The following is a 9,562-nucleotide window of genomic DNA, read 5'->3' as shown; positions in this document are numbered from 1 at the left end:
ATGATCACAACCTGCTCTACTGGATCAAATGACTGGATGTAAGCCTCCACATAAGGGTAGAAAATCGTATGGATCATGAATTTCTGTGTGAACTCTTTAGGAATGGACATCTCCCATTTGTGCTTTGTATATCCTCTTTCTATTCATTATGGAAAAATTATACATCATAATAAGTGCTGGCAGTTCAATGGCTGCATATGAAATATCGCATCACATCTTACATGATGTGAAAAAATGGAAAATCTTCACAATTGTAAAAACAGCAGCCTACAAAAAGGAGTCATTATCAATTATAAATCAAACAGGTTATAATATCTTGTCCTTAATGGTGTGTATACTGAATTTCAAATGTAGCTCTTACAGACACAATACCTGTTAATAAAGAGCAGTGAAACCTTTTTCTCTTTTGATATTTAGTTATTGTTTATTGTAGCATTTAGGAAATATACCTTCCTGGTTTTTTGTTTCTCTCATGAAGTTATTGTATGTCATTTGCAGCCAAACAATTACATGTTACAATATTTGGTGAATATGTGTGTATCTAAAATGAGTCGGTGATTATCATGTCATTTCTTAAACATATAAACAGATCAGATCAACTATTCCTATGTATTTGAATGAAATGTCACTCTGTAGATTTATGTTGAAATACAGTTATCAGTAAACTTTCAGGAAATGAAGCATATGGTTATCTTTTATTAGGGCATGCATCTTTCCTTGAGTTTACACATTTGATAACTTTAACATTTTACAATACAAGCATCCCATAACAAAAGGAACACGTTTTAAATTTTAAATTGTTTTATTTAACATATGGGCCTATTCAAATAAATATGTGCATGGACGTTTCATGCAGGATCCTTCCTCAGTGTGTTTCAGGTATGCATGCATGTATTAAATACATAGGAAATAACAAAGGGGAGGGAGCCCATGAGCAAACCACAGCAACCTCAGCCACTCAAAACACTCGTCATGGTCCATCAATGGTGTCAATATAGTGACTAGTCTGCTGGCAATGCTCTGTTTGTTTACATGTTTACGTGCCCCATATTAAACAACTTCTATGTTAATATCCTCATGTTATGTCTCTACAGTGTTAGTGTATACTATTAGCATATAACCTAATGTTATGACGAATGGCTCGTTCTATTTGTGCAAAGCCAATATAACGAAAGAAACGCGATTCATTTTTGATGAGCAACAATGTCCAGCATGATGGAAACAAAACTGCTTTCCATCCACCAACACCAGGTTGCACCACAGACTGTCCGGGAGTTGAAGGATGCTTTAGTCCAGGTCTGGGAGGAGATCCCTCAGGAGACCAGCCGTCGTCTCATCAGGAGCATGCCAAGGCGCTGTAGGGAGGTCATACAGGCACGTGGAGGCCACACACACTGGATGATTTTGACTTGTTTTAAGGATATACATCAAAGTCAAAACACAGCTTGAAGTGTTTTTCCACTTTAATTTTGAGTATGACTCCAAATCCAGACCGCCATGGGTTAATAAATTTGATTTCCAGCGATCATTTTTGTGTGCTTTTGTTGTCAGCACATTCAACTTTGTAAAGAACAAAGTATTTAATAATATTTCATTCATTCGGATCTAGGATGTGTTATTTTAGTGTTCCCTTTATTTTTTTGAGCAGTGTATATTTATTTATATATACGCGCAAACACCTTGTGAACCTCAGCGCTCACAGGGAGAGGAATGAAGGACGACACAGCTTGGTTTGAGGTTCCAAGCGTTTATTTTCGCTCTCACAAAACATGGCTCAACGTAGCAAAAACAGAAGACAAGATGAACAGCCGTCTCTCCGATGGCTGAGGGTCGGGTCGGTCTGTGCTCCTTGGGTTCTCCACCTGCTCCTCTCACAGGACCCAGCCTACTGCAAGAGACCAGAACCAGGTTAGAAGCATGCTTATATAGCCGACTGATTAGCTGATTCTGTCCTGCTGTCTGAGTGTCGGCTGAGCCACTCCTCCCTCTCCCCCAGCAGCCGGCGCCTTAACCACACCCCACTGCCACAATCCTTTACTTTAAACAAAGTACACCTACCTCAGGAGACTTCTTGGAAGCCACGCCTACAACGGCGCCCCCTACAACGACGCTGCCTACGATGCTCCACCTTCTAAATGTAGAAAAGCGACAAAAGAAAGACGTATTGAAAACAGAGCTCCTTTTTTTTCTACATCAGGAAAAACATCATTAAAAAGTGGAAACTTTAAAACATGGCATAAAAAAAACAGATCTCACATAAATGCTAATTACCCGTTGGCCTTCTGGAGCTGCAGTGGCCCACGGGGGCACTGAGGTCCGCAGGCACGAGCCGGTCCGTGGACTCCAGCACAACCGGCTGGGGACGGCGACGCTGGGCTGGAGGCGATTTCCGGGGGGGAACCACGGGCGGAGGCGGGGGCTCCAACTGCTGGAGAGCGTAGCTCCACATCAGCTGGACCAGGACACCCATCCCATGGTTGTCACTCAGATGGACCTAAAAAACAAATCACAATCACAATTAATTGACTGAACAGACATTTGACAGTAAATCTCCCATGCACTTAAATACTCGTATACTTACACCATCCCGGCTCCACAGCTCAAGGCGGTTCAATGGGAAGTGCTCCGCGATGCAGCAGTACCGCACGTCTACAATAAATACACAGAGATGGCATAGTTAAAAGTCTGCTATCCAACACATGACACACCATACATGTAAATGTACTTCACAAACATCCTTTTAAAACGTACCCATGACTGCTGCAACGCGGCGAAACTCCTGCCTGAAGTTATCCTGGACATCCACGTCGACCGTCAGGCGAGGAACGAAGTCCAGGACGAACACCTTGGGCCACCGACTGCAGGCACTGGCGATGAGCTCACCGAAGTCCTCCCCTGCCTGCTCCACCGTCCTCCTTGCCGTCAGGTTGTTGCTGGGGGCAAGAACACATACAAGGTCTGGTGTACGTGGCACAACTGCACTCACCAGCTCGGTCCTCAGGTCCCTGGCACAAGTCCCCGGCGTCGCCATGGCACCAAACGACAGGCGTCCCTCCGGCATCGTGACGAACCCGTCCACGATGCTGCGAAGGTGGGAGTCCCCGACAAGAAGAACAAACTGGAACGACACAACGGAGAATTATTATCATGCAAACAAGATTATGATCAACATCAAACATCATTTGTCGAATGACTTCCAACACAACATTACCTTTTTGTCTGGAGACTCCGGCGGGATGACCAACTTGTGGCTCCGGCCGGTGTGAGCAGAAGTTGGCCACTTCCTCACGGCATGGCCACGTCCAGTTCCACGGGCTAGTGAAACAGTAAAAAAAAAAAAAAAAAAAATCACAGTCAGAAATTTCATTCATAATTTATAATAAGTATAGAGCAACGGTACTCAGTAGGCGGACCCCGGGCCGCATCCGGGCCGCCGGCCACCTATTTGTGGCCCCGGAACTATTATTTTTTCAGTATGTGTTTTGGTTGGGTCAGCACGTGTATCGGGACTTGTCTCCATGCCAACGATACACAGACAGCCTGTTATTGGGTCGCGCTACGAGCGCATTTTTAAGTTTCACTTTCGTTTTTGAAGCGGTTCGCATATTGCCACTTTGCCAGTAGGAGCATAGCCAGATAGCATAGACGGGAAAAAAGATGACATGAAAATGGCGTGGTCCAAGTTCTCTGCCTAAAGAAAGGTGGACAGTGAAAATCGCCAATTTAAAGAAGAATGGACTGAAAAGTTTGCATTCATTATTTCTCCAACCAGCACAAGACCCATGTGTTTAATATGCCAGGAGACTATCTGTGATGAAGATTTCCAATTTGAAGCGGCATTATGAGACAAAGCATACACATTTTGAAGAAACATATCCTCAAAATACAGAGGTAAGAACAACAAAAAGAAATGCACTAAATACAGTATATCACATGTGGCCTGACCAACCTCAATAAATGGACCTTTGAGTCATTGAAAAACATCTTTGTGGCCCTTGAGGATTTGTATTTGAGTACCCCTGGTATAGAGGCATAGCTCTTTCCACTAGGTTTGCACTAAATATAGTGAGAAAACATCTAACAATTAATAAAGTAAAACATTTAATCATAAAAGAAAACATTTGAGTACATACCAGGGGGTCTGCCCGAGAAGGAAATGACAGGCTCCTGCCCGTCACACCGATCCTCCATCCTCCGCCTGGCAGCAGCGGACAGCCGGTGGTTCTTCTGAGGCATCCTAAATGGAAAAATAAAAAAAAAACTGGCCAAACAAGTTATCAGGAATATAACCGTGAAAATTAATTAAATGTGTAAAACAAATAGAAATCTCTTCCTCTGAGACTCAGTGTCCACTAGTCTCCTCCTCAGATGTTCTCCTCTGCAAATAAATAAAAATAAATCCAAATACATCAAATATTATATACCGTAAAAAGTAATCTCAGACCACTAATAATACAGAGCTGGACTCTAAATCTATTCTCTATAATATAAAAACAGTCTTAAACATACTTGTCAGCAGTAAAAACACAAATGTAAAAAAATTAAAACATAAAAATGTTTTATTTAAAAATCCCACAGTGAAAAAGTCTGTAATTTCTGGATACCTGAGGTCATCTGAAATGTACCTGAAGTGGATTTGTGGAGTGAATTTGAATTATTTTTAAGATAATGTAATATTTTACTGCACAGGAAATATCCAAAGGCATTTTATTCTGATATTCCACAGTGAAACGTTATGTGAATATTATGCAATTAATCTTATTTCCGTATTTATCCTGTATATGAGCCTGGTTGTGCAACACTTAATTGTGAAATCTTCCTTCATGTTAGCTCCTCCGAGCAGTTGCAATGCATTTACCATAATTATCACAATACGGGCGCAGTGCAAATTTTCGGGCGGCTGGTTTAACTTCGGAAAAACGAATGACGGCTCACTCGACCGCAGTAACTGCAACTGGGCTGGCTGCCATCCGTTTTGAACTGTCACAAATTGGCTGATTAAAATACAGGGACTCCCAATCTGCCTTATATTGTTGTTCCAATGGCGTAAGGAACGGGTTAGTCCGCTGTGATGGCGGTGGCGTGGGGGGCAGAGCTACGTTGAACTGCCGCTTCGCCCGCGGCTAACGTTAGCTCCATGCTAGCGGCGAACGGGTTAGTGCTGTCGGCTATCGGCCGCTCATGTCCATATAATGTCCATGTCCATATAAGTGTCTCTTATGTCCATCAAAAACGGGTTTTTGCTTACGTTTGGGGGTTCCATTCCAATGGGTCTCTTATTCCAAGCGCTAGCATTAGCAGTAGCTTTAGCTCTAGCTCCAAGCGCCGTCATTCTGCTTCCGACTGTTGCGACGTAACTTTTTTTTCTTTTCTCTCGCTTGTATCCTTGCTCGTTGGATCCCGGACGAGCCCCCAGTGTTACCTTCGCAGCTCCTCTCTCCGAACCGTAGTTGGGAGCGGGCTGATATTCTTGCTAACTTGGCTCGTGGCAGGTAACTTGCCTCCGGTGGTCCGGGTTAACAGCCGAAGGACTGGACAGCGAGGCGGTGGTTGCAACAACATGAACTCGGGCTTTATTAAGCATTAAAGGCACTTCTTCTTATTAGACTCTCGTCTGGAGCATGGACCGCATTCACCCCCGTAGACTCACCCAGAGCTTACACACAACACCTTTAGTTACACTACCCACAACACACCTGCCCGACTACGTCACACATTCATGTATTTTCTCAATAAGCCGCCAGGGGGAGACTGATTGCAACACTGTGATGAAGTTCAACAACCGGAGGAAAGATTTTGTCAGACATTAATTTCAGGATTTATGGATCTCGTTGTCAACAAATGAAATTGTGAAGTATTGATCATGAACCATGATTTTAAACTGAGTGTCTATTGTTGGAATTTTTTCATTCACCTCATTCATTTTTTGTTTTTCTATGAAATGAAGGTGTATTGTAAGGCCAACAATACTACTACTAGTAGAAGTACTACTAAAACTACTACTCATAATAATAATATTGATAATGATAATAATAATAATTACATGTGAATAAATCATATAGGCGTCATGGACGTATGTCTACGTGTTGTTAACGTGTTAGAATTCACGTGTGTTTATTTGAACTGGATGGCGTCCATAACAACGCGTTGTCTTCGTGTTGTTAACGTGATAGAACGCACGTGGATTTGAACCACAACACAGAATGACGTCAGCCACACCTCACAGCCAATAACGCGGGCAGGATTGGAGATCAGACCGCCAGCAGACCAGACTCAGACTAGACGTCTTTGTTTCTCGTCCTGGAAAGTCGATACTTGAGCGCGAATAGAGCCGCCAGTCACTCGTATCGTAAGTACAGAGGTGACACGTGATGATACGTGTGCTGCGTTCACACACAGTCGGATTTAAAACATCTCATCACGTTGATATTATTAGGCCTACTGATATCTCTCTGAGCACATTTGTTAAAAGTATCATCAGCAAAACTGCTCAAAATCAGTATTTATCCTGATCCTGATTTTACATCCAATAAAAGTGTCTCAACGTCAGCTTCTTGTCCATCTTTGTCACAGGTTACACGTTGCATTCAGATTAAAAATGAACTCGAAAGCATCTCCTTCTCCTCCTCCATCTCCTCCTCCTTCTCCTCCTCCTTCTCCTCCACCCCCTCCTCTACATAGCCAGGCACCGGTAAGATACCCAGTAGAGGTTAGGGACAGTTGGCAGAAGAGTTGCATTAAAAACATGAGCATTTTGTGGTTTTGGACTCTGGTCAGACCAAAAAGGGAGTTTGAAGACGTGAATGTGTGATGGGCATTTCTTTGACTGTTTTCTGAAATCCCACGGACCAAACGTTTCATCAAAAAGATATTAGACGGATCATTTGTGTCCTGTACAAACTCCAATAGAAAACACGTTTTAGAAGTATTTAGAAGACGAGGCTGTACAGTCTTAGTTCAGATGAATGTATTTGTTAGGATGAATAAACAATGTATGAACTTATTTAGGTTTTTATACTAATTTTACATGAAATTGTTATTAATGTATTGTTCCACCAACATGCAGGGACTAGAGGTTAAAAATACCTAGTTTGCTGAAACCTGGTGCACTGCATCTCTCCTTGTTTTCTATAAGGCTAATGTTTAAATGAATCAAATACAATCCAGTACAACCGTCAGGATGTCTAACCAGCTGCTCTGTGTGTGTTTGTCTCCAGCTGAACCTTCCAGTGGTGCGTCTGTGTGATGAGGTGTTGAAGAGGCTGACTCCTATTGGATTCACGTAAGTAACACACACACACACACACACACACGCACACACACACACCTAACACAACTAACGTGTCTCCGTCTCTCTGTGTGTAGAAATGGAAAAGTCCTGTACGGCTATGTTCCTCCTCCTCCTCCTCCTCCTCCTCCTCCTCCTTCTCCTCCTCCATCATCATCAAAGTAAGTCCACTTTGGTCAAAATGTACAACATCCACCTTATATTGAATTTCTTGCAGCTGTTGTCTGATTGCAGGTGTTATTTGTCCACCAAGATGATTTGCATTCATATAATTATCAGACTTTTTTAATGGCACGACACAGAACAGGAAATCTTGTATTATTCTTGCTCATTTTAACGTTCTCTCTCTAAAGTTGTTCTTTTCTTTCCCTGTTTTTCCACAGCAAGAGAAAGCGTGCAGACGAGCAGGACGATCGTCCTTACGTGAAGAAGCCGCCCAACGCATTCATGATATTCATGAAGGAGCAGAGGCCACACTGTACCGCCGAACTGCAGAGCCGTGGGAGCTCTGCAGTTAACAGTGTCCTGGGGCAGAGGGTGAGTGTGTTTGCTCAGATGCACCGTGGGGGTCTGTGGGACCCCGGCTCTCATTCATGTGATTCCGTGTGCATATTAATACAGCTGCTAATACGTTTGTGTTCATGCGACCTGTAGTTGTGTGTCGCGGTGTGTGCTGACAGTGTGTTGTCGTCTCTCCACAGTGGAAGTCGCTTTCCAGAGAGGAGCAGGCCACATATTATGCAGAGGCAGACAGGGAGAAGGGCCTCCACGCACAACTCCACCCAAACTGGTCCTCCACCAACAATTATGTATGTACATTCTGCTGACGTACAACTCATACATTAAACACCGGCGCACGAGAGCTTGTGAACAAAAAGGCACTGAAACAAATCTTATGTTTGTATCGGCTCATGGTGATCCAAAGTCTAATGTGTTGGTTTTTTGTGTAGGGCAAAAAGAGGAAGAGGGAAAGGAGCAACGCTGTCAGAAAGGCTGAAGGTAAGTCAATATGTCTGTGGATGTCAAATAGGATGTAAACTCAATGAGGGATCATGTTGGACGATGTTAGAACGTTCAGAATGGAGAGAATAGGAAGCAGCACCTTTTACCATGTGTTAACAAGTCTTAGTGGATTGATCAGTGCTTTTGTTTGTTGCAGCTTCTGCATCTGGGGAGGAGACCAAGCCAGCCAAGAAGCAGCGTGTGCTCCCACAGCAAAACGGTGTGGAGGAGCCCTCCACCTCCTACACACCTGTGACTGAGCCCTCCACCTCCTACACACCTGTGACTGAGCCCTCCACCTCCTACACACCTGTGACTGAGCCCTCCACCTCCTACACACCTGTGACTGAGCCCTCCACCTCCTACACACCTGTGACTGAGCCCTCCACCTCCTACACACCTGTGACTGAGCCCTCCACCTCCTACACACCTGTGACTGAGCCCCCCTGCCTCTCCTCCGACTTATGTGCAGAGTTCGCATTCTTGGAGGAAATCCAGAATTTAGGCTTTGAAAACTTAGAAGAGTTGGCATTTCAGCTGGCAGAGCAGTTCTAACCACTTGTTTTTTCTGTTTGTATATTTTTGTAAATTAATTGTATATTGTATATTTTGTAAATTAAACTGCAAATTAAATAAATTGTAAAATACCTTTTTGTGTCCATATCTGTAATTCACACTGGTGGTTGTCTACTTTACCTCAAAGCATGTGTTGTGTGCAAATAAGAAATCAACTAAAAAGAGCAGAACATTAAGCAGAATGAGCAAACATGGTTTTACTTCCCGTAAACTACAAAGAGGGAACCGACAAATAGAGAGGTTCCTGAAGTGTCATAGGCAAAGATTCAATGAAGCATCTCCAACTGGGAGGACCTGCTTGGAAACCACAGATGTGTACAATATTTGGCAGATATGATTCTTTTAGATGATTCTTTTATGATTCAATCAGTCATCATGCAGCCCGGGGGCCAGCAGCATGGGGATCCCGACCCCGAGGACCAGAGTGAGGCTCTCTGGGAGCCCCAGGTGTCGCCGGTGGTGGGCCTCGGCCCCGGTGTGCTGCTCGTGGTCCGAGGGGGGAAGGCCCGTCTTGCTGCTGCTGACCTCGGGGAGAACGTGCACCGTGGCCACGTAGAGGAAAGTCCGGCCGAGAAGAGCATCCACACAGCTGTCGCAATGAGCTGGTTCTGAGACGAGCAGCCAGACTGCAGACGCAAACACAACGGATCAAATAACGGCCAAGTTGAAACTGGAGGAACTCAAGATTGCTGAAGG

The 9,562-nt window shown here is 43.9% G+C and overlaps 1 pseudogene across 1 annotated transcript in view; it reads right to left on the bottom strand.

Annotated features, from left to right (window-relative positions):
• Positions 1-9,232: 9,232 nt before the first annotated feature.
• The window catches only part of LOC311008509 (zinc transporter ZIP9-like), an 88,138-nt pseudogene continuing 87,808 nt past the window's right edge, over positions 9,233-9,562 (bottom strand). The window contains exon 6 of the transcript in view: positions 9,233-9,492. The product of the transcript in view is annotated as a zinc transporter ZIP9-like (transcript). The remainder of the gene's footprint in view (positions 9,493-9,562) is intronic.

This window comes from Eutrigla gurnardus (genome assembly GCF_963514095.1).
Source record: "Eutrigla gurnardus genome assembly, chromosome: 22".
NCBI classification, from domain to species: domain Eukaryota; kingdom Metazoa; phylum Chordata; class Actinopteri; order Perciformes; family Triglidae; genus Eutrigla; species Eutrigla gurnardus.
This window is presented reverse-complemented; position numbering and strand designations above follow the sequence as displayed.